General features: G+C 42.8%; 1 protein-coding gene and 1 pseudogene across 1 annotated transcript in view; both read left to right on the top strand.

Annotated features, from left to right (window-relative positions):
• Nucleotides 1-26,853, top strand: part of LOC126161606 (uncharacterized) — a 291,084-nt gene that overhangs the window by 76,711 nt on the left and 187,520 nt on the right. The gene's annotated exons all lie outside the window — the stretch shown is intronic.
• LOC126164114 (5S ribosomal RNA) lies at nucleotides 4,521-4,638 on the top strand (annotated as a pseudogene).

The following is a 26,853-nucleotide window of genomic DNA, read 5'->3' as shown; positions in this document are numbered from 1 at the left end:
ACTGAAGCGCCTAGAATCGCTCGGCCACTTCGGCTGGCACTCTGGAATTTCTCGCACGCTTGGAAATGGACACTGAATGGCCGTGGAAAAGTCTGTGGACAGATGAAGCCCATTTCCATCTTCAAGGATATGTCAATACGCAGAATCGCAAAATATGGTCAACGGAAAACCCGCACGCATATCATCCGGTACCACTCCGTTCTGAGGAGGTGACTGTGTGTTGCTGGTTGACTGCATCGTTTACCGTAGGGGCATATTTTTTCGAGGAGATGAGTCCCACGGGTCCTGTTACCCGTACCGTCAGTGATATAGTGTTTATGAGAGTATTCTGCGCATCGGCGTTCTTTGAACCCTTCTACAGCATTGATGTACGGGTAGGGTCATTTTTATGCAAGTTGGTGCTCCTCCGCACATTGCACAGCCAGTGATGCGGCTGCTGCAGAGGCATTTCGTAAATGCTACGATTATCAGCCGTCATTTCCCTACAACTATGCCGTACAGATCACCTGATCTTAATCCGCGTGACTTCTGGCTGTGGGGTTATCTGAAAGATGCTGAGTTCAGTGCTCCAATTGAGAACATAGCTGAACTGGAGGCGCGCATTGCACATCGGCTTCTGAACCGCTTCCCAAAGACACTCCGATCTGTCAGGAAAGATCCTGTTTCTCGACTTCAGCTAGTGGCAGCATATTTAACATGTCTCGCGCTAGCATCACGACAGTTAGAAACCGATGTCATATTCCTATTTATGCGGTTTCTGTCCCCAGGACAACTAGAAACCGGTGTCATTTTGCTTTTTTACGTGGTTTTTTATCTCAGGGCAGTTAAAACCTGATTTTTCCCATCCGATGTGGTACGACCTCGCCATTGTGAATGAGCTACCTAACTAGCAGTGCCACAACTGTTGACTGTCGAACCTGTGCAGTCATGCACGATTTCTAGTACGGATGGTGTAATCTGCAACTCAAACCTTAGCCGTCGTTTTGCGATTCTTCTGTCATTTGTAGCCGACCCCATATACGTTAAGACGCATAGAGTTCCATCTACTGGTAAAATTTTCATTAAAATCTTTGTGTGTGTGTGTGTGTTTGTGTGTGTGTGTGTGTGTGTGTGTGTGTGTGTTCTGTGACGTTGCCCTCTGCGTCAGTAATATGCTGTTCAAACTTGACGTCATTCTGAGCAGTGGTTCTCCTTCTATAGCGATTTGAAACTGGAACTTTAATTGTGGACACCCTGTATATTTTTTTTCACAAAACAACATAAAATAACATTTTTGCAAGGTGACTATCAACAGCCGTCAAGTAATTTATAAAATTCATGTTTGACCATCAGCAGCTTTTATTTTAAACCCAAATATTACCGTGTTCAGTCATGGACTATCTTCACGGATAAAGGGTTAAAATGGTTTAAGTCACCACATTATACAGGGCTATTACAAATGATTGAAGCGATTTCATAAATTCACTGTAGCCCCATTCATTGACATATGGTCACGACACACTACAGATACGTAGAAAAACTCATAAAGTTTTGTTCGGCTGAAGCCGCACTTCAGGTTTCTGCCGCCAGAGCGCTCGAGAGCGCAGTGAGACAAAATGGCGACAGGAGCCGAGAAAGCGATGTCGTGCTTGAAATGCACTCAAATCAGTCAGTCATAACAGTGCAACGACACTTCAGGACGAAGTTCAACAAAGATCCACCAACTGCTAACTCCATTCGGCGATGGTATGCGCAGTTTAAAGCTTCTGGATGCCTCTGTAAGAGGAAATCAACGGGTCGGCCTGCAGTGAGCGAAGAAACGGTTGAACGCGTGCGGACAAGTTTCACGCGTAGCCCGCGGAAAATTGGCTCATGCCACAACTGGAGACCGACAGCGCCGACTTCATCTTTCAACAGGATGGTGCTCCACCGCACTTCCATCATGATTCGGCATTTCTTAAACAGGAGATTGGAAAACCGATGGATCGGTCGTGGTGGAGATCATGATCAGCAATTCATGTCATGGCCTCCACGCTCTCCCGACTTAACCCCATGCGGTTTCTTTCTGTGGGGTTATGTGAAAGATTCAGTGTTTAAATCTCCTCTACCAAGAAACGTGGCAGAACTACGAGCTCGCATCAACGATGCTTTCGAACTCATTGATGGGGACATGCTGCGCCGAGTGTGGGAGGAACTTGATTATCGGCTTGATGTCTGCCGAATCACTAAAGGGGCACATATCGAACATTTGTGAATGCCTAAACAAACTTTTTGAGTTTTTGTACATGTGTGCAAAGCATTTTGAAAATATCTCAAATAATAAAGTTACTATAGAGCTGTGAAATCTCTTCAATCATTTGTAATAACCCTGTATTTGTCATTACTTAAATAATGTGTAGAGCATATCATGAATATCAATGTAGGACACAGGACTTTTGGAAGTAAACATACTAAAAGCAAGTGTTCACTGTGTTTACACTTGTTATTAATAAACATAATAATAACAAGTGTACATTGTGTACATTTGTTATTAGTATGTTTGCTTCTAAAAGTACACATTATTTAAGTAATGACAAATGTAATGTTGTGGCTTAACCATTTTAACCCTTTATCCGTGAAGATGGTCCATGACTGAAACCGGTCGATATTTGGGTTTGGTTCAAATGGTTCAATTGGCTCTGAGCACTATGGGACTTAACCAGTCCCCTAGAGCTTTGAACTACTTAAACCTAACTAACCTAAGGACATGACACACATCCATGCCCGAGTCAGGATTCGAACATGCGACCGTAGCGGTCGCGCGGTTCCAGACTGTAGCGCCTAGAACCGCACGGCCACTTCGGCCGGCGGCTTGGTGAAATAACACTCCGGTCGACGATATTTGGGTTTATAATAAAAGCGGCTGATGGTCAAGCACGCATTTTATACAAAATAAAATAAATTTCTTAGTGGCATATTGTGAATAATTTTCCTGACTAGTACCGTGTATGAAATTAAATTACTTAACAACAATATTACATTTGCTAACGCGAGAGCGATCCTAATTGTAGGCAAGCAACCTCTCTCCTCTATCTGCACCAGCGCGCACCATACGAATCAGGCATTGTTAGTATAAAAATATGTGTTACTGTAAACAGTGGTTACTGAGTCGCAAGTGCGCTGCTGTTCTTTGTCTGCGCAACGTTAACAGGCGTACAGTAATTATTACATAAAATGAATAAACAAAACAATAAACAGTTGCTATCGAGGAAGGGAAGTGAGCCAAATTCGGATCTAATCCGCGTGGTGGATTAACGAACGTTACGGTGCGCACAGGGAGAAAGGCCGGCCGCGGTGGACGAACGGTTCTAGGCGCTTCAGTCCGGAACCGCGCTGCTGCTACGGTCGCAGATTCGAATCCTGCCTCGGTCATGGATGTGTGTGAACTGCTTAGGTTAGGTAGGTTTACGTAGTTCTAAATCTAGGGGACTGTTGACCTCAGATGTTAAGTCCCACGGTGCTCAGAGCCATTTGAACCAGAAGGAAAGTGACCTACCTGCGCAGACAGGCCCAGCGCGAAGCGGCTTGACCCAGCACGAAAGATATCCCCTCGTTATCTAACGAGGTAGCACACAATGGCAGCCGTGTGGCGGCATCGACTGGCGCAGTCCCGCGCCTGCCGCCGAGCCGGAATGAACGAGCTTTGGTAGCTTTCGGCGCACCGGTTAGCGACGCGCTGTGCTGACAGAATCGAGGCGCACGCATTGCAACCTTGCTCAAACAATTTTACAGAAACTAATCGCTAAAAGGAATTTGTTTTGCTCGTTACTTCTAGCTTTATGTCAGCTTCACTGACCGCACGCGCGCGGAAATGAAACATTCATAACATACCTCATAATTCCTAAATCTTTTGAGATTTTAGCATGTGATAGCACGCGAAAAGGAGAGTATTTTGCCATTTTGTTAACGTACGGTACTTTCTTATCCACAGCAACACAGCAGAAACTATGGTTTAAGAATCTTCGACAGCTATTGAAAAGAGAATGTGCTAGGATGAAAGTAAAGGGAAATTTCTTATCTTATGTTACAGCAAACCGACACAATGAGGTTTTCGACAAGGTATTGACCATACTGGTCGCCTATTGCTTATTTAATAAGACACTGTTTCAATATTCTGTTGCAATAGCTATTGTAATTTGAGTTTGTGCAATTTACACTGTGTTTCGCCAAAAAAAAAAAAAAAAAAAACGTTAAACCTGTCAACAAGAGAAATGTAGCCGTTACTCGTAACTGACCAAGCTTCTTCAAATGAGAAATGGTTAACAATCCAGTTCTGTTGCAGTTTTGTTGGAATGCTGTAACCCATTGTATTTTTATTAGTGAACGACTAGAATTCGAACTTGCCAAAGTATATTTACCCTCTTTTTCATGTGATAAATATGAGGATAATTCCCAGCAAATAGTGGTACCATATTTCTATTCCTATCGCCGTTCAGAGCGCTGATCTTCTCCAACATAATTATCTTTTAATGTGTTAAAGGCAGAGTATATATATTTATGTGGCCAACGGCCTTGCCGCAGCGGTAACACCGGTTCCCGTCAGATCACCGAAGTTAAGCGCTGTCGGGCTAGGCTAGCACTTGGATGGGTGATCATCCGGTCTGCCGAGCGCTGTTGGCAAGCGGGGTGCACTCAGCCCTTGTGAGGCAAACCGAGGAGCTACTTGATTGGCTGAAAAGAGGCGGCTCCGGTCTCGGTAGAGCGTGTTCTGACCACATGCCCCTCCATATCCGCAGCCAGTGACGCCCGTGCTCTGAGGATGACACGGCAGCCGATCGGTACCGTTGGGCCTTCATGGCCTGTTCAGGCGAAGTTTAGTTTAGTTTATATATATTTATAATGTATTTTAACCTTAATGAGTAGTCTCAAGCGGTTCATGAAGTAATTGCTATCACGTTTTGTAGCATTGTTATCAACAGATATACAGGCACCAAATTTGTTATTTCTAATAGAAGAATACTGTATTTTTGCTGCAGAGTAGAACTGACATGTAAAAGTCTTCCGTAACTGTGAAAACATTGCCGACTTCCAGAAGCTTGCCAACTACTCGTCAAAGTCAATATCACTTATGAATTAAAAAATATTTGTAGTAAGAAGATTCACTCTCTCATTCTGCACAAGGATGGTAATGGATATATCCGAAGGTATTTCCTGTTATTTTTCATGACAAATTTAAATGAGGTGCATGAAGAAATTCCTTTGGTAAGTTTCTGTCCTAGATCTACATTTATACTCCGCAAGCCATCCAACGGTGTGTGGCGGAGGGCACTTTACGTGCCACTGTCATTACCTCCCTTTCCTGTTCCAGTCGCGTATGGTTCGCGGGAAGAACGACTGTCTGAAAGCCTCTGTGCGCGCTCTAATCTCTCTAATTTTACATTCGTAATCTCCTCGGGAGGTATAAGTAGGGGGAAGCAATATATTCGATACCTCATCCAGAAACGCACCCTCTCGAAACCTGGCGAGCAAGCTACACCGCGATGCAGAGCGCCTCTCTTGCAGAGTCTGCCACTTGAGTTTGCTAAACATCTCCGTAACGCTATCACGGTTACCAAATAACCCTGTGACGAAACGCGCCGCTCTTCTTTGGATCTTCTCTATCTCCTCCGTCAACCCGATCTGGTACGGATCCCACACTGATGAGCAATACTCAAGTATAGGTCGAACGAGTGTTTTGTAAGCCATCTCCTTTGTTGATGGACTACATTTTCTAAGGACTCTCCCAATGAATCTCAACCTGGTACCCGCCTTACCAACAATTAATTTTATATGATCATTCCACTTCAAATCGTTCCGCACGCATACTCCCAGATATTTTACAGAAGTAACTGCTACCGGTATTTGTTCCGCTATCATATAATCATACAATAAAGGATCCTTCTTTCTATGTATTCGCAATACATTACATTTGTCTATGTTAAGGGTCAGTTGCCACTCCCTGCACCAAGTGCCTATCCGCTGCAGATCTTCCTGCATTTCGCGACAATTTTCTAATGCTGCAACTTCTCTGTATACTACAGCATCATCCGCGAAAAGCCGCAGGGAACTTCCGACACTATCTACTAGGTCATTTATACATATTGTGAAAAGCAATGGTCCCATAACACTCCCCTGTGGCACGCCAGAGGTTACTTTAACGTCTGTAGACGTCTCTCCGTTGATAACAACATGCTGTGTTCTGTTTGCTAAAAACTCTTCCTTATTAAATTATTATTATTATGCTCCTTATTAAAGACTGCGTTACAAGATTCACCTCAAATTGCTATAGAAGTGGCGATTTATTTTCATCTGAGTTGTTAAACTTTTTTTAGCCAAAAACCTCCATTAGTGAAGCATTTCGGAAAGGGAGAAGGTTATAAAGTCAGGCCAACATAAATCGTTCATTTTGTTACAATTTCAGAGTAATCTTGTAACCCAGTGTCTTTTTAATAAGGGACAGCTGATACTGAAGCTTAGCAAACGATTTTCTTTCTCCACCTTAAACCTCCGGAAACGGTGGTTTATTAAATGAGTAAATGAGGACAAACCACATTAATAGCTTGTCAAGAAGTACTTCCTCAATATAAAAATAAATCTGTAATTTCTTCACTTATGTTGGTGGATAATCTCATAGCTAATCCCGTTCACGACTTATCGATGGCCCTTAAAAATTAGTCCGCAGCTCGTTGTCTCGCGGTAGCGTTCTCGCTTACTGAGCACGGGGTCCCGGGTTCGATTCCCTGCTGAGTCAGGGATTTTCATCTGCCTCGAGATGACTATCATTCATCCTTATTACGGTGGGAGAAGGCAATGGCAAACCACCTCCACTAGGACCTTGTCCAGTACGGCAGTGCGGGTCTCCCGCATCGTTCCCCTACGCTCTGTCTAGGGGTATGGGACATCATCATCATCTTAAAAATTACATTTTTGCTTACTTTATGAACCGCTTGAGACTGCTCATTAAGGTTAAAATAGATTATGAAGATATGTAATCTATCTGTAACACATTTAAAAAATGAAATGAAACGAGCGTATTCCATCGTTGGCTGGGAGGCCCCATCCGGGCGGAGAAAATCTCCAATCCGGCCGGGAATCGAAGTCAGGCCTGCTTGCATGGGAGGCGAGCACATTACCACCCAGCCCAGCAGGCAGACAACACATTAAAAGATTATTAAGGTGGAGAAGAACACTACTTCCCCCTGAATGGGGTAGGAACAGAAATATGGTACGCTATTTGCCGCGAATTATTTTCATATTTCTCAGATGAAAAACTGGGAGAAAATCCTTGGATAAGTTTCAATTCCAGTCGTTCACTATTAAAAAAATACGTAGGTTACAGAATTCCGCAAAAATTGCAACAGAACAGGCAATTTATTTTTGTCTACATTGTTAACCATTTCTGATTTACAGAGGTTTCATACGGATAAATTCCTCACGTTGACAGGTTTTGCCTTGCTTTTTTTTTTTTTTTTTGCCAAAACACAGTATTAGCTGCACAAATTCACCTTGCTATAGCTTTTGCGATAGAATCTTGAAAAAGTGTCTCTTATATAAGCAATAGGCGACCAGTGTGGTCAATACATTATAGAACCCACTTATTGTATCGGTTTGCTGTAATATAATGTAAGAAATTTCACGTTTAGCTTCATATTAGTAAATTCATTTTTTAGTAGTTGTCGAAGACTCCTAAAAAGCCTCTGTATGTCCATCTTTTCAGAGGTGGTTGCGGGACTCAGCTGTTCGCTACAGGATGTCAAATTAAATACCTTTCAGCTGCCTAATCTCCAAATTTATTTTATTTGGCTACCAGTTTCGGCGGTTTACTGCGCCGTCTTCCGGCCCCTGACGGATGTGTAGGAAGATTCTACCTCTGTTCCGATCAAAACAGGGCCCTGCATTCAAATACTGGTATCTGTAGATTTCTGCTTGCTATAGCGATCGCTTCAGCCATCATCTGCCGATTGTTACGAACTAGTCTCGAGGTGTAGACGGACATCGACGCTTGATGTAAATACTGATAGCTGACTCTCAAAAATGGTTCAAATGGCTGTGAGCACTATGGGACTTAACATCTATGGTCATCAGTCCCCTAGAACTTAGAACTACTTAAACCTAACTAACCTAAGGCCATCACACAACACCCAGTCATCACGAGGCAGAGAACATCTCTGACCATGCCGGGAATCGAACCCGGGAACCCGGGCGCGGGAAACGAGAACGCTACCGAACTGCTGACTCTGAGTATTAATAAATACAATGCATGAAAATAGGTGCAAAGATCTACACTACTGGCCATTATAACTGCTACACCACGAAGATGATGTGCTACAGACGCGAAATTTAACCGACAGGAAGAAGATGCTCTTCAGACCATTCACACAAGGTTGGCGCCGGTGGCGCAACCTACAACGTGCTGACATGAGGAGAGTTTCCAACCAATTTCTCATACACAAACAGCTGTTGACCGGCATTGCCTGGTGAAACGTTGTTGTAATGCCTCGTGTAAGGAGGAGAAATGCGTACCATCACGTTTCCGATTGATTAATGTCGGATTGTAGCCTATCGCGATTGCGGTTTATCGTATTGCGACATTGCTGCTCGCGTTGGTCGAGATCCAATCACTGTTAGCAGAATATGGAATCGGTGGGTTCAGGAGGGTAATACGGAACGCCGTGCTGGATCCCAATGGCCTCGTATCACTAGCACTCGAGATGACAGGCATCTTATCCGCATGGCTGTAACGGATCGTGCAGCCACGTCCGATCCCTGAGTCAACAGATAGGGACGTTTTCAAGACAATAACCATCTGCACGAACAGTTCGACGACGTTTGCAGCAGCATGGACTATCAGCTCGCAGACCATGGCTCCGGTTACCCTTGACGCTGCATCACAGACAGGAGCGCCTGCGATGGTGTACTCAACGACGAACCTGGGTGCACGAATGGCAAAACGTCGTTTTTTCGGATGAATCCAGGTTTTGTTTATAGCATCATGATGGCCGCATCCGTGTTTGGCGACATCGCGGTGAATGCACATTGGAAGCGTGTATTCGTCATCGCCATACTAGCGTATCACCCAGCGTAATAGTATGGGGTGCTGTTGGTTACACGTCTCGGTCACCTCTTGTTCGCATTGACGGCACTTTGAACAGTGGATGTTACATTTCAGATGTGTTACGGCCCGTGGTTCTACCCTTCATTCGGTCCCTGCGAAACCCTACATTTCAGCAGTATAATGCACGACCGCATGTAGCAGGTCCTGTACGGGCCTTTCTGGATACAGAAAATGTTCGACTGCTGCCCTGGCCAGCACATTCTCCAGATCTCTCACCAATTGAAAACATCTGGTCAATGGTGGCCGAACAACTGGCTCGTCACAATGCGCCAGTCACTACTCTTGATGAACTGTGGTATCGTGTTGAAGTTGCATGGGCAGCTGTACCTGTACACGACATCCAAGCTCTGTTTGACTCAATGCCCAGGCGTATCAAGGCAGTTATTACGGCCAGAGGTGGTTGTTCTGGGTACTGATTTCTCTGGATCTATGCACCCAAATTGTGTGAAAATGTAATAATATGTCAGTTCTAGTATAATATATTTGTCCAATGAATAGCCATTTATCATCCGCAATTTTAATGGCCATTAGTGAACGTCTACATCACCATTCTGCAACTTTCATCCAATGCTTGGCAGAGGGGTCACAGAACCATTTTCATACCAATTCTCTTCCGTCACATAATCAAATTACACATGGGAAAAATGAAGATCTACTCTTTCTGTGCGAGAACCGACTTTTCTTATTTGTTACAATGGTCATTTCTCCGTATGTTGGTGAGACACAATGTAATATTTTCATATTCTGAGGAGAAAGTTGCTGATCAAATTTGTGATAAGCTCGCCTTTGTTGTTATTATTGCCATCCTAAATCACGTATCATAGTAGTGACACTTTTTCCCCTATTTCGCGATGATACAAAACGAGGTGCCCTTATTTGAAATTTTTTGATACCGTCTGTCAATCCTATCTGGTAAGGATACCATGCAGCGCAGCAATACTTTAGCAGAGGACAGACAAGCGTAGTGTAGGCAGTCTCTTTAGCATATTAGTTGAATTTTCTAAGTATTCTGCCAACAAAACGCAATCTTTGGTTCGCCTTCCCCGGCAACATTTACTGTGTGATGTTTCCATTTCCAACCCCTAGGTATCGACAACATATAAATTTGTATTATTTGTAGGGTAACCTCACATTTTTTTTATTGTTCCGTATCAACTGCCACTTTTCGCACCATACAGAAATGTTCTGATGATTTTACTAGACGGTAAACGACAGCGTCATCTGCAAACAAGCTAAGAGGGCTGATCACATCGTCTCCCAAACCGTTTATATAGATTAAAAAAAGCAGAGGATCTTAACGCTTCCCTGGGGACGTCAGAAATCACTTCTGTTTTACTTGATGACTTTCCGTCAATTACTACGAACTGTGAGATTTCTGACAGGGAATCAAGACTCTAGTCGCACAACTGAAGCGACACTCCATGGGCACACAATTTGCTGAGAAGCCGCTTGTGAGGAACTGTGTGAAAAGCCTTATGGAAATCTAGAAACATGGAATCAGTTTGAGGAATCCTTTCAATAGCACACATTACTTCGTCTGAATAAAGGCATAGTTTTGTTCTACACGAGCGATCGCTGCTGCTACGGTCGCAGGTTCGAATCCTGCTTCGAGCATGGATGTGTGATGTCGTTATGTTTGTTAGGTTTAAGTAGCTCTAAGTCTAGGGGACTGATGACCTCAGATGTTAAGTCCCATAGTGCTGAGAGCCATTTTTGAACACGAGCGATATTTCCTGAATACATGGTGACTATGCGATAGTAGATCGTTCTCTTCAAAGTATTTGATAAAGTTGAAACAGAGTATATCAGACTATATGTTCCAGAATCTTACTGAAAATTGATGTCAGTGATATTGGACTATAATTCAGCAGATTACTCTTATTTCCTTTCCAGTATACTGACCTGTGCAACTTTGCAGTCCACTAGTGCGGATCTTTCGCCTACTGAGCGGTTGTGTATGATTGTTAATTCTGGAGCTATTGCATCATCGTACTCCAAAATGAATCTAATTGATATACACTCTTGATCAGAAGACTTGCCTGACTTAGTTACTTAAGTTCCTTCGCTACACTGAAGATATCTAATACGTCGTGAATGTTGGTAGCTGTTCTTGATTTGAATTCTGAAATGTTTACTGCATCTTCTTTGGTGAAGGAATATCAGAAAATTGGGTGTAGTAACTCCGCTTTAGTGACTATTATTGGCAACATTACCATCGGTATCGCGCAGTGAACGTACTGACTGAGTCTTGCCGCTGGTGTGCTTTACATACCACAAGAATCTCTTTGGCTTTTTTGCCAAATCAGACAGAGTTCCGTTGTGGAAACTATTAAAAACATCTTGCATTGAAGTGTGCGTTAAAGTCCGACCTTCTGTAAAACTTAGCCAATATTGGGGATTTTGCGTTCTTTTAAATCCTTCATGCTTTTCTCGTTGCTTTTGCAACAGTGTCCTGACCTGTATTATATACCGTCTCTTGTCAATCTACTTAGCATGAATCTCTCAATTGCTGTCAATACTGTTTCTTTAAATTTACATCACATCTCCTCTATCATTTCAGTAAACAATCAGCGACCAATCACTGCAATCAGTCACAGCTGCCATGTATTTGTAGAGAGCAATTTAATGCGGGTAAGGGAGACAGGAACCAAGATTTTTCTGAAGGATCGTAAGGAAATGTAACTCGTTCCTGAGCGAGATCGTCTACAAAACCCATGTACAACCTATTCTTTAATATCGTTCGACTGTACTGGAACACTGCCTAAAATGATTAACGGGAAAGATTGGTAAGATTCAAAGCTACGTGCTACGTCACAGACACCATCTGCGAACTGAATTGGAAAAGAGGGTAGGGGTGGGGAGTTCTCCGCGACACACCATTCGGGACTTTGAGAATGTGTATGTAGGTAGTTGAATCACCCCCATTTTGATGGGAGCTTTGTATTGCTCGACTCCAGTGCTCACAAAATTTAGCAACGAATGAAATAATGTAATAGAGCTAGTTTCAAGTAGAGCTAGTTTCAAGTAGGCACGGAAATAACTTACATTGAGATTCAATCGTCAAGCAGACCACACAACTATAGCTATAGGTATATGTCATTGACATCAGTCTATTGTAGAATTCTGAAACACATTTTACGTTCGTATTTTATGACCTGTCAACGAATTGGCAGATAAAAAACGACAACAGTATGATAGAGTATCTGATGCAAAATACATGGAGTGGAATGCCCTAGTTATTGTTAATTATGAATGGTATATCCCAATGTACAGCTTGTTGAGCCGACTACTGAGCAGGTTACGTAATGAGTATCAAAAATACTATATAGGCCGGCCCGAAACCACTACATTCAATGATATCTCGCCTCAGACTGAACGCCCGACCGCTAATGAGTGCGGTGTCCGTGTGGTTTTTGCACACTGCGTCTCGCCTCGAAGGCTCGTAGCTCCCTTTATGTTCCCAAGGCGAACGAAATATGAAACACTTATTAAAACTTTTTGCTGTCCGTCCTATTCTTATCTCAACAGAAATAAGATAGAAGAATGAGGGTCGAGGATGGCTTTGCCATAGTTAACCCCAATCACAGTGCTGGACAGGAAGAACAGAAAATCACGAAATTTTACTCGTTGTCTTTGTGGCGTGCCATATCTCGGCAAACCACCACAAGATGTATCCAGTTGTTGAGAGTTTCGTAGAACGTTCTGGCCAAAAAATGGTTCAAATGGCTCTGAGCACTATGGGACTTAACATCTGTGGTCATCAGTCCCCTAGAACTTAGAACTACTTAAACCTCACTAACCTAAGGACATCACATACATCCATGCCAGAGGCAGGATTGGAACCTGCGACCGTAGCGGTCACGCGGTTCCAGACTGAAGCGCCTAGAACCGCACGGCCACACCGGCCGGCCGTTCTGACCAGGACAATAGTCTAAATAGTCTAACGTCCAACGTGTCGAGGTAGGTGAGGACAGTACGGGCAATATGCGATCTCGCTTTACCTTGTTGAGAGATAACTTCATGGAGACGTCGATGATCAATGACAGGGTACAGCCATAGACTAAATATCTCTGGAGTGAGCATTGCGTTCTGCGCATGTTGTCAACATTAAACCAGGCTTGTCACGTGTTTTCGGGACTTCGCTGTACGTGTGTGCTTTCTGCAGCATTTGAAGTTTATAATATGAAAAGTTTTCGTTGTGTTTCACCGTTTGTTGATAGTATAATAGCGATGGTGAATTACTGTTGTTGCTACGGATGCAAAGAAAAATATGTGAAAAGATGGACACTAACTTTTCATAGGTACATACCATGAAGCTCTAATTATAGTTGTCATATTAATAAGAGACATTGTATATGTTTAAAAAATTCGAGACGAGTTATAATTAAGGCTTGATTCTATAGACCTATTTTTCTGCGAGTTTATGACTGTATAATAGATATTACGGTTCGTACAAAAGCTTACAAACAATCGCTTCCTCTCGTAAATTTGCTAGTGGAACAGGAAAGGGAATGGTTAGTTGTTTCAGCAAATACTATCCTCCATGCATTTATCAGTGCCTTGTCGATTATGTATATAGATTACTCAGTCTACTATTTATTTAATAAACTGGGAGCAAGTACTTAAAATGCGTTAAATAAATACTTCAAAGTGTCACCAGTAAAAAAAATTGTGTTTCAGCTCGCAAAAACGAGAAAATAAATACGCAGAAATAGCAGAAAAAAGGACGAATTAGCAGGGATATAATCGCTAATGTGTGGCAAATTCGGTGTTTTTCGGACACTTGCAAAAGTACTAGCGTACTGTCAAGTCGTTTTGCAAGACTATCACTGCAAAAATGTACGTCAGGCTCTGTAATACTATAAAGTGCCGCATCATACCGAAAACTACCAAAAATCGAGTGCATCTGAACTGTGACACCTGTCGCAAAGAAGTAGAATGCAATATCACTTTCCCTTAAAAGTTACGTAGCTGGTTTATTCCCGGTATGAAATAGATACTGTTAAAAAGTCTGCGCAACATATATAAATAATCCACGACACGTACGAAAAGAAATCGTCTGTATTAGGGATGTAGTGACATTCTAAATATACAGGACGCTATACGGACAAACACACGACGTCCCGAGAACACGTGACCAGGCCGGCAATGTAAGTTGGCAACACAAAATCTGTTCCGCGCATGTGGATGCTCACTGCAAGGATATTTACTCTATGGGTACAGCCTCCCAGAGTAACAAATTTAATGCCTGCTGTCCACATTATTGTCTATGCCACAGGTGGGCAACCGGCGGCCTGCAGGCCAAATCCGGTCCGCGATTGGTTTCAGTCTGGGACGCGGAAGAAATTCGCGTAACACCGAGGCGCTCGCACGTTTTTCCGCCCGGGACGCATTTTCAGACATTTCCCCAGACATTTGATATGCCACGAGTTTCAACTCATAACGCATTTTTGGGCAAATATTTAGAGAATGCATGATAATAAAGTTTGAGGATGTTAACAGACTAAATTTCAAACACTCGAATTACCTGCCTGTAGCCTAAAATCGCCAATTTGCTCCTAATTGCTTGTCGACTGGGACTGCCCATCTCAGTGCTACAGTTTGCTTGTCTGTTCTTTAGCGTATTAAGATTAGTAAATAATTCTTGTCCCTTGTGGACGTATTAGAACACTGTAACTATTGAAGATGTAGGTATTTACAATGAATTTGCTGCAAACAGTTACTTTTACAGCCGTTAGTTTTTTCATTATGGTATTTCGAGATGCCTGGCATTTCAAGATGTTTTCATTTAATTACGTGTCGTGAACGCTGCTTCTTTACTAACGCCGTTGCAAAATTTTGCAACGGGAGCTTTCGAGACACTATTGCAAAACGTCGTAAGAAAACAAACAACGTTCACGACCCGTAAACAGTTACCATCTGAAGATGAGGTGAACATGAAATGAATGTACACACTACTCTCAAAAACGTGTGTTTCGCGACATAATTTGTTGTTGTAGCGTGTCGGAAAGGCGATTCCATTCATGTCAGTGAGTTGCTCCACATTAACGTCACTGTCACATATACTCACAGTCTAATACAGACACACACGACAGTGTCAGGCGCAGAAATTGTTACCATTTGCCAGTTGGAGAGACACTACCGCTCCAAGCGGCGAGAAAGCAGTCACATGCGTCGTAAGGATAATGTTCGTGTTTAGTTATTTTCTACTTAATTAACGAAATAGTTGTTATATTTTTGCGTTCTATGCGTTAGTAAATTGCCAAGAGAAATGACTTTTAGTAAACACATATAAAAACGGCTCAGTGACTCTGATTCAGTGAGAAAAGCTACAACTCATTCATGAGGAAATACTTTCGAACAGATGTATGTATGCAGGTTCTCCGCTGAAAGCAAGAGAATATAAAAACTTATTTCACACCTGAGAAGAAGCATACATTATTATCATAGGCACTTTCCTTGATACTTAAAAAAAAGTGCAATCTAATGATTCGCCCATTCTTACATTTCACTCGACTTTATATTGTTCAAATTGCTCTGAGCACTATGCGACTTAACTTCTGAGGTCATCAGTCGCCTAGAACTTAGAACTAATTAAACCTAACTAACCTAACAACATCACACACATCTATGCCCGAGGCAGGATTCGAACTTGCGCCGTAGCGGTCGCTCGGTTCCAGACTGTAGCGCCTAGAACCGCACGAACACTCCGGCCGGCTCGACTTTATAATACACGAATATTTTTGTAAATGTAATTAGGCTACATCTGATTCAAAACAAAACGTGTTGAAGACTGATGCCGTTTGTGGCTCAAGTTCAGCAACAATTGTGGAATTGGTTTCTTCTGTGTTGGGAAGGAGTTGCACCGCTTTTGACGATTTGGGGCCGAGGCTGTTTCCCAGATAAGTTATTGCAATATGACGATGTATTATAGTGTTTAGTTTTTGACGTTGACCATTATGGACAAATCGTAGTTCCTTTTATTGTGAAGAAGGTTGGGTTATCCCAACTGAAACATAGGTAAATCTAGGTAAACATTGCAACTGAGGCTGTTGTTAATTTAAAATTAATATTTATTATCACGTCTGCGTGGTTCTCCCTTAAGCTACACGTGTTGTGGATTATTTGGTACGTTAAATAATGTTCCACATTCACAGATTTGGCTGACAGTGTAGTGAACATAACGCTGGTTTGTTGGTCAGATATACGACGTCTTTCCGCTAAAGGTCAGGTCTTCTGGTTTTTACTAGCAATTTTTCGTTATTAAAGGAAACCGACTTTATTCAGTGAATATCTGTGCGTTACAACAGGAACGTTTACAAACTGTCCTGTGGTGTATCATTTCGTACCTCCCCGGCTCCTCAAGGAACTAAAAAATGACAAATGTGGTGTTAATTAAATGAAACAACAAGTTTACTGTTACCAGTCACCGTTTTATTTATTTCCACGACAAGGAGTACAAGCTGTTAGTGTGATGAATTATCTGTAAATGAGGTCAATCTCTTGTAGTCTTGGCGGCTGTCCATATTTATAGTAAATATTAAGGGTGTGTGTGTGTGTGTGTGTGTGTGTGTGTGTGTGTGTGTGTGTGTATTTTTAATGATGTAGGCAGTTGCTGAAAACAGAGATGATACTATTGTCACTTTTGTCATTTAAGATGGATTCAGGTTGTTTTATTTGCTGTTTGTATATTTGGAGTGTTTCAAGGATGTCTAGTTTTGTACCTTTTAGTTGGATGTGTAGGATTCTGATGCTTGTGTTGTTAACATGGTGTTTTGTTTCATGCAGGTGGGTGGCTATTGCTGATGTGTGGTATTTTCTTTTCTTTTTTTTTCTTTTAGTGCTGCCAAGTGTTCGTTGAATCTAATTTCAAATGATCTGCCTGTCTGGCCTATGTAGAAGCAGTCACAGTCCAAACATTCAATTTTGTACACACCTGTGTGATGAAGTGGGTTTCGTGTGCTGATGTTGTGGGGTAACTTCTGTCCAATCTTGTTGTCTGTTGTAAAGGAGATGCTTATGCCTTTTCGTTTGAAGAAATTGGCAATCTGATATGAAAAGTTACCTAGAAAGGGGATTGTATGGAAGATGTTATTTTCTTATTGTTTTTGTGTTGTGATTGCTTTGCCGGCTTGAAACTATATGTACATCAACTACTGGCAGAAATTGTATATCTATCTGCATATTTTAAAGCATTAACCAATGTATTACCCCAACGTTTAGGCAGCTAATATATGTAGCATGTAATCGTAAGACCCTTGGCATGTAAAGTTTGGTCTCATACAATCACTCTTTCCATCCCACCCCTCTCTCTCTATCTCTTTCTCACACTCACTTTCTCTCCCTCTTCCCCTCCTTCTACCTCCAGCCTGCCACATCTGTCTACTAATCCCAATCAAATATTGCCATTTATGTATAATTTTACTGCTGTAGCCAATATGATTATTGTACTCTAAGTCTGTAACATTTCACCTGATTGTCATTAACAACTATGAAGTTTAAACCATTTTAACATTTCACCTGATTGTATAAACGAGTATGAAGTTTAAGCTGTTTTATCTTGTCAAAATCGGATTTATATGCCACCTGAAGTACACACACACACACACGTATTCGACACCTCAAAAGAAACACCTCCAAATCCTTTAAATAATTATTCTGTAATAATGTTGTTACGATGTATATTCTTTGTACTTTACGATTATTTCTCCTCTTCTGCTATACGAACCTTGAATCCAGCAGATTCCAGAAGCCATATTTGTTTACAAATACGACAGTAGAAGTGTGATGTGTTACAACAGCGAAAGGAACCTGTGACCACTGGAGGTACTCTATTTTACTTATTTTATGTTTACTGTTAGTTACCAGTTTAATTTTTGTCGGAAGAAACCCAAAACCATGTTCTGAAATAGTGTCTTGTTTCTGCACTAGACAGTGCCACAAGTTCCTCCAAAAAATCGTAACACAGCACACACACAAATGTCATAGTAAATAATGTAAATCCAACGATGAAGGAGGTTTAAACCTTTGAAACGCGTCGTGGAAATAAATAAAACGGTGACTGGTATCAGCAAACTTGTTGTTTCATTTAATGTCAGTAACAGTCACGGTAAAGCCTAACCTAAAATGTTCGCATTTAAATTTAAAATTTGGTGTCTTTGCCTATTATTATGGCAACTACATACACGCCCTATTGTAAAAACTGTTACAAATCAATATAAACATTAGTATTCGCGCTCATCCGACAGCGTATTCAGAATTGTTGCTCGTTTTACGCTTGGGGCTCTGCTATCGTTGTGTGTACCAAGGAGACGGAGTGTCGAGACTGTGATTTAAGACCTTCGTGTAGTTTTGGCTTCGTGCTGTTGCGTCACGTGACAAGGCAGCGCATGAGCTTAAGTACGGTATGTGAATCAGGCCTGCGGCACAGAGAGGAAGCCCTCCCCCCTAAACCACTGTCCCGGTGGTGTGCTCGTAGTTCCGTTAGGCGACGGGAGATGTCAGGCGGGTCGCCTGCTTAGTTTCGAGGGATCACACTGAGGTGCTTCTGCAACGGCCTCCCTGACGTCAGAGAGCAGCATGGTGGGGTGACAGAGGGGTGAGACCGAGAGAGCTTAGCCGCATCTGTATAGGCACTAGGCAGCAACAAGGTCATTACGTAGAAGATTGGGCCAAAGCGTTCGGCGAGCGCTTCCGCGTGACGTCACTGTCGAGAAGAGAGAATTTTTCACGTTCGCGCATGGCAGTATTCCGCTTAAGGGCGATGTAATGAGTAATGAGTTCGGTTGAAGCTTACCTACACAGGGACTTGTCGTTATTAAGTATTACACATTTTTAATAGTACAGAAAACGCAACAATCATAAGAGCTTTCAGTTTCCAAACGCAGTTTTTTCGTCACAATCAGCAATAGCGTATAACATTTCTTTCGTGCAGATATTATGTATAAAGGAAACGCTGTAATTCCATTTACTTGTCATTCCTGCGTTTGATGATTCTCAAGCTTCAGTATTGATCGCCTTACTTCAACAATTTAATAATAAATTAAATACCTTAAGCCGATCTGGAATGAACTGCAGAAGCTCTCCATGTGTAAGCTCCTTTCTGCAGCTGTTTAGCCCTCATTGTCTTTGTCGATGGGTTGAGGTGCCTTATCCGGATGAAGGTACAGTAATGATCTTAGTGCAAATTGCGAAGACCTCTTGAGAAATAGTTTGAAGCCTCCGATTAAAAGTTTATTCAGGTTTTTATTCACATTTGCATCTCTAGACAGAGAGCTGCGTTTGAAGGGACGAATAAGCTAGGACGAGATAGTTTCTCAGTTGCCTCAGAGCTTATAGGATCTTTTGCTACTACTATTATCTTGTCACTATGATGTCCAAGTGATTGCTCTATAAGAGTCGGATCTGGAATAAATACATCCAGTGATGTAGCGGAAATGTTTGTGTCTCTTTCGTGACCAGCAGTATACAAACTGCTTCCAGGCTCCACTTAAACCACATGCCATAACATCCTGTACCTTTCTATGTGGTCCGTATATGGCGTCACTTACTTGGTCGTAGCACATGCCAATCATTTCATCAAATGCTCAACACACATAAATTTTCTGCTTTACTTAAACTTGCTTTTTGCTTACTCATGAAGTGCTTTTAGCAAAACTTTTGTGTACTTCGGTCGTCAGCACTGAATGCTTTGCATTACTTCCGTTTGCTTAACACGAGAAACAGTAATAGCGGATAGCAATATCCTGAGAACGAAAAGCAAATAAAACGCTGAATTCTTTTCTCACAATGGTTATACACTACTTGCCATTAAAATTGCTACACCACGAAGATGACGTGTTACAGACGCGAAATTTAACCGACAGGAAGAAGATGCTGAGATATGCAAATGATTAGCTTTTCAGAGCATTCACACAAGGTTGGCGCCAGTGGCGACACCTACAACATGCTGACATGAGGAAAGTTTCCAACCGATTTCTCATACACAAACAGCTGTTGACCGGCGTTGCCTGGTAAAACGTTGTTGTGATGCCTCGTGTAAGGAGGAGAAATGTGTTCCATCACGTTTCCGATTGATTAAAGTCGGATTGTAGCCTATCGCGATTGCGGTTTATCGTATCGCGACATTGCTGCTCGCGTTGGTCGAGATCCAATCACTGTTAGCAGAATATGGAATCGGTGGATTCAGGAGGGTAATACGGAACGCCGTGCTGGATCCCAATGGCCTCGTATCACTAGCACTCGAGATGACAGGCATCTTATCCGCATGGCTGTAACGGATCGTGCATCCACGTCCGATCCCTGAGTCAACAGATAGGGACGTTTTCAAGACAATAACCATCTGCACGAACAGTTCGACGACGTTTGCAGCAGCATGGACTATCAGCTCGCAGACCATGGCTCCGGTTACCCTTGACGCTGCATCACAGACAGGAGCGCCTGCGATGGTGTACTCAACGACGAACCTGGGTGCACGAATGGCAAAACGTCGTTTTTTCGGATGAATCCAGGTTTTGTTTATAGCATCATGATGGTCGCATCCGTGTTTGGCGACATCGCAGTGAATGCACATTGGAAGCGTGTATTCCTCATCGCCATACTAGCGTATCACCCAGCGTAATAGTATGGGGTGCCATTGGTTACACGTTTCGGTCACCTCTTGTTCGCATTGACGGCACTTTGAACAGTGGACGTTACATTTCAGATGTGTTACGGCCCGTGGTTCTACCCTTCATTCGATCCCTGCGAATCCCTACATTTCAGCAGGATAATGCACGACCGCATGTTGCAGGTCGTATACGGGGCTTTCCGGATACAGAAAATGTTCGACTGCTGCCCTGGCCAGCACATTCTCCAGATCTCCCACCAACTGAAAGCGTCTGGTCAATGGTGGCCGAGCAACTGGCTCGTCACAATACGCCAGTCACTACTCTTGATGAACTGTGGTATCGTGTTGAAGCTGCATGGGCAGCTAGCTGTGCCTGTACACGCCAGCCACGCCCTGTTTGACTCAATGCCCAGGCGTATCAAGGCCGTTATTACGGCCAGTGGACGTTGTTTTAGGTACTGCTTTCTCAGGATCTATGCACCCAAATTGCGTGAAAATGTAATCACATGTCAGTTCTATTATAATATATTTGTCCAATGAATACCCGTTTATCATCTGCATTTCTTTTTGGTGTAGCAATTTTAATGGCCAGTAGTGTAATTCTTCATTAAGTTTTTTCATTTCATCCTCGATAAGGCCTTTCTCTGATTCTATGCTTTGATCCACTTTTTCTGGCATGTTAAGTGTACGTTTACGAGTTTCACGAGCTTATAGAATTTGCAGTCGGCTTTAAGACCTATTTTGGTTGAAGTTTCTTTAATTCATCTTGTAGATACCGTAAATAATTGCCCTCTCTAAAGTGTATGCTTCAGGCAGCAGCATTTTTAATGTTAATGCTGTCACTACTGCTACACAGCTGAACCCCACCGAGCAAATGTTTCAGGAATTTGAGGGAACTTATGACAAGTAATACTACTGCCTTTTAGTCTTCTGATTACAGTTTCCACACACATCCGCAGGACAATTCGGCATTATTAATGTCAAACGTAACGAAGAAACTCGAAAGAAGACAAAAATAAACAGCAACAACATGAAACTTAATCGCTTCGACACGTAACAGTGCGCGCGAAATGCGCGGAGCTTCTCGACGGTGACGCATTGCGCGGAACGGAGCAGTTCTGCGCAGACACTATGGGCCCTCCCTGAGGCAGCAAAGCCTGAGACAAGTTCTTCACAGTACGATGAGAAGACAGACCTTTTGAAATAAGCAATGCTGGAGAATACTTCTAATAAATCGTGGAAGGGAGCGCCCCGACAAAATTCTGCGCCTTCTCCGCTGTGCGCAGTTTTGACTGTAGTAGCTGACTGGTTCTCTAATAGGGAGCCGTGATGATCCAATATTCATAACTAGGTTTTGTGCTGAAAACTGGCCTTCTATAACATACGCTACAACATAGAGTCACAAGAGGATTCTGTTGCATATTTTGCATACAGCTTCAATTGGCGGCAGTAACATGCGTTGCAATTAATGATACCTAGTTTATCCTCATTTCATAGGACATACGAAATGAATAAAAACGTCGACCAATCACATAAGGATCAATAATCTGCTTGAATACGATTACATATAAGTAATCGCTCCTTTATTCAGCTCATGGCGATTCATAGAATGATTTTAAGTTCGGTTTCTTTGTTACGAAGAGCGTGTTCATCGTTGCCAATGACTGAGTTATGGGTCAGTACATTTAACTAATTCGTTTTCCGAGTCTTGTACATTGGCTAATGCTCGCTTTTATGTTGTTCTAGCCTCTAACAGAGACAGTGTGCAGTTTTGATCGATCGTTTGTGAAATAATTCCAACCTACTACAATGAAGAGAACATTAATATTATTGAATGGAATACCAATTTTGTTGTACAATGCCAACAGTGATACGCTGATAACAGCTTGATTTGCTTTTTCCGTATAGTGCTGTCAGGTCACAAAATGCGTTTATCCCCTATATTATGGAAAACATAACAAGGTAAAGCCGTTTCTGTAATATAAGGGCCAAACGGTAGTGTTACAGAAGTCTTCCATTTAAATTAACTACTCGTTTCTACACAATAAAGCTAGAGATGACAGACCAGTTTTTAGCGACTGTGACTAAAATGCCAGGAGGGTTTAGTGAACTGTCTCTACGAAGCAACAGTATCCACCAAAAGAAAAGCCATACAAGAGGTAGCGGGGGCAGGTGTTATAAAGAAACATAATTTCTTTTCCTTTGAGGGCAGATTGTTCGAAAAATAAGAAAATTTGAATATAGTAAGTTATTTGTGGAGGGATGGGTACGTGGACGTGCAAATCAGAAAAACGTTACATTGTGATTAAGAGGAAGATCTATTTCATCACATCACATAGAAACTGACCTCGATTTATAACATGTTATCCATAGATATAAAATTGTTTTGCGCCCAAACATCTCGTGAAGAAAAATCGGAGCTTCCACGAAAAACCCATCATATCTAAACAAAATCTTGTGATAGATATGGTACTAAATATAGCTGTTCTCATGAAATAAAGGTAATTAAAAGAGTTAACAGACACGTTGGGCAGACACAGCGGTTCATAAATAAGCAAACCGCAGATAGAAAATAAACACAGTAAAATATAATACATAGTAAGGTAAAATTAAACTTTAGCTTTGCAATAACAAAGTTATGGTCTGAATTTATTTATTTACCCCGCGAAGTTTGGATGCTTTTGAATCTTTTGCTGGATACATTTCGTTTGAAATCCAAAGTAGCTCATTCTGCAGCCGTACTTTACGATATCTTTTCGATGCATTGAGCATGGATCAAGCTGAGGCCATTGAGGATACAAACGTTCAGTGTCCTTCATCACTTAATTCACAAGGCTGCATTTTACGCCAAACTGGTAACGTACATTTTTTGAACACCTCGTTGAACACTTTTAAATTAGATCTCATTACGGCAGTCAGATTTTCTGAAGGGGCTCTTAATTCGCCCAAGTCTTCCGCGGACGTTTCATACGCTTTATAAAATATATAGAGTTCATCCGCACTTTCCAGTGTCTTGTTACCTTTAAGCAGTTCCGACACACAAACGTCACAATTAAATTTTTTTGGCGCATTTATGTGCCAGATAGCATGCTAAGTAGCGCACTGCACAGTCCTCCTCAGACGCTGGCTGACCCCATAACTCTAATTCAGCCTTCGACCATAAATACACTCCTGGAAATGGAAAAAAGAACACATTGACACCAGTGTGTCAGACCCACCATACTTGCTCCGGACACTGCGAGAGGGCTGTACAAGCAATGATCACACGCACGGCACAGCGGACACACCAGGAACCGCGGTGTTGGCCGTCGAATGGCGCTAGCTGCGCAGCATTTGTGCACCGCCGCCGTCAGTGTCAGCCAGTTTGCCGTGGCATACGAAGCTCCATCGCAGTCTTTAACACTGGTAGCATGCCGCGACAGCGTGGACGTGAACCGTATGTGCAGTTGACGGACTTTGAGCGAGGGCGTATAGTGGGCATGCGGGAGGCCGGGTGGACGTACCGCCGAATTGCTCAACACGTGGGGCGTGAGGTCTCCACAGTACATCGATGTTGTCGCCAGTGGTCGGCGGAAGGTGCACGTGCCTGTCGACCTGGGACCGGGCCGCAGCGACGCACGGATGCACGCCAAGACCGTAGGATCCTACGCAGTGCCGTAGGGGACCGCACCGCCACTTCCCAGCAAATTAGGGACACTGTTGCTCCCGGGGTATCGGCGAGGACCATTCACAACCGTCTCCATGAAGCTGGGCTACGGTCCCGCACACCGTTAGGCCGTCTTCCGCTCACGCCCCAACATCGTGCAGCCCGCCTCCAGTGGTGTCGCGACAGGCGTGAATGGAGGAACGAATGGAGACGTGTCGTCTTCAGCGATGAGAGTCGCTTCTGCCTTGGTGCCAATGATGGTCGTATGCGTGTTTGGCGCCGTGCAGGTGAGCGCCACAATCAGGACTGCATACGACCGAGGCACACAGGGCCAACACCCGGCATCATGGTGTGGGGAGCGATCTCCTACACTGGCCGTACACCACTGGTGATCGTCGAGGGGACACTGAATAGTGCACGGTACATCCAAACCGTCATCGAACCCATCGTTCTACCATTCCTAGACCGGGAAGGGAACTTGCTGTTCCAACAGGACAATGCACGTCCGCATGTATCCCGTGCCACCCAACGTGCTCTAGAAGGTGTAAGTCAACTACCCTGGCCAGCAAGATCTCCGGATCTGTCCCCCATTGAGCATGTTTGGGACTGGATGAAGCGTCGTCTCACGCGGTCTGCACGTCCAGCACGAACGCTGGTCCAACTGAGGCGCCAGGTGGAAATGGCATGGCAAGCCGTTCCACAGGACTACATCCAGCATCTCTACGATCGTCTCCATGGGAGAATAGCAGCCTGCATTGCTGCGAAAGGTGGATATACACTGTACTAGTGCCGACATTGTGCATGCTCTGTTGCCTGTGTCTATGTGCCTGTGGTTCTGTCAGTGTGATCATGTGATGTATCTGACCACAGGAGGAGTGTATAATAGACTGGCCCTGACGTCATTTTCGTGGCTCCAACATCTCTGGGCTGAAGTCACGTGAATGTTGGCAAAACATGGTTGTTTCGTGTTGCGCTTATGGCTTTGCTCAGCGTTTTGTCGGGGGAAATGGCATTACTTTTCACGTGTAAGTGTTTCTATGATAGTGCAGATGCGTTTATTGAAATCTGCTGAAGTGACTTTTATTTGTTTTTTACACATGAAATAGAGTATCACGTAAATTAAAGTGTTGAAAGTGATGCCTGTAAAGTCAGACTCGTATTACATTATGGAAAGTATCTATGATAATTCGGTTACAGAAGTATAACTGTATCTCGTTCCCACTCATAGTTTCCCTAAGGATGAAAACCAAAGGCAGCTTTGGATACAGGCCCTGAAATGGAACAACTTTAAGTCATCTGCACATACGCGCCTTTGCTCAAAGCACTTCGAGGAGAAGTATTTTGATAGGTTAGTTATTATTTACAATGTACATTTATAATTTATATTTACAGTGTCTGTAAATTTTAATCCTGATGTTTTTATAGGGCTAAGACTGGACGGAATTGGCTAAGTAGTGATGCTATCCCGACACTTTTTGATTTTCCGGAGCACATGAAATCGAAGAGGCCTAAGCTCCGTAAATCACACACTAGAAGGCGTTCGTTCGATGATGCCTCGTCTTCTGAAATCTGTGCTTCCAATGCCTGTAGGTCTGAATGTTGTTAGAATGTGTGTGATAACTGCGAATTAGTAAAATATTGTTTTAGAACTGAACTGTAGCACGTTACGTTTTTTTTAAACTGATAGTTTAAACTTTTGTAAAAATAGTGGGAACTGAACCTATGAAGTACACCTAGAATGGATACTCTAAAATGGACCTGCTCCTAAAGTCGACAATTTTGGCACCGATAGTTGACATAATTCCCATATCCCATTTTCTTTTATAAGTGACTAGAGTTCAAAACGCGGCGAATCCAATGTTTAAAGTTTTGAAAAGAGCCCACTGTTACTGTTTAAAAGAATTTTAACGACATTTTACTGTAATTGATAGTTTATAGTAATTTCGTCCTGCTGCCCACGAGAGTGGCGTTCGATGTATTTGTTAGATTTTATAAATGGTACTGTGAACAAATCCAGGTCAAATGTAGTTCTCGCATATTTTTTCGCAAATAAAAAAGTAATTTTTGTTAGAAGCGTTTGGCAGTCAATTGAGAAATGTGGGGAAAATACGATACAAACATAGGATGGCAGACTGCTGATTTGAAATCCCGTCACGTTTTGCCAACAGTCTCGTGGTTTATGTTGGAGCCACACCAGCCCTATAGCTTCTGCACAGCAAGGCCAGTCTACTATACTATGGTCGAAGAATTCAGCACCGTGCACAAGCTCAGGTGCTTCATGTGCAGCTTCTTTCAAAATATGTTTTTCGTAATCTCCATTCATGCTAACGTTAATTGCCGAAGAGGTCACACAATCGTTGCCTTCCAGCACAGAATAGTCCTCATCGGGCTCACAGTTCGCCGAATCAACAGGTCTCATTAGTGATGATACCACTATGTGCTGCAAGTTTCTGCGGAATTCCTGGAAGCTGGGATTCCTGTTGAAAC

Source organism: Schistocerca cancellata, chromosome 2 (assembly GCF_023864275.1).
Source record: "Schistocerca cancellata isolate TAMUIC-IGC-003103 chromosome 2, iqSchCanc2.1, whole genome shotgun sequence".
NCBI lineage: Eukaryota > Metazoa > Arthropoda > Insecta > Orthoptera > Acrididae > Schistocerca > Schistocerca cancellata.
This window is presented reverse-complemented; position numbering and strand designations above follow the sequence as displayed.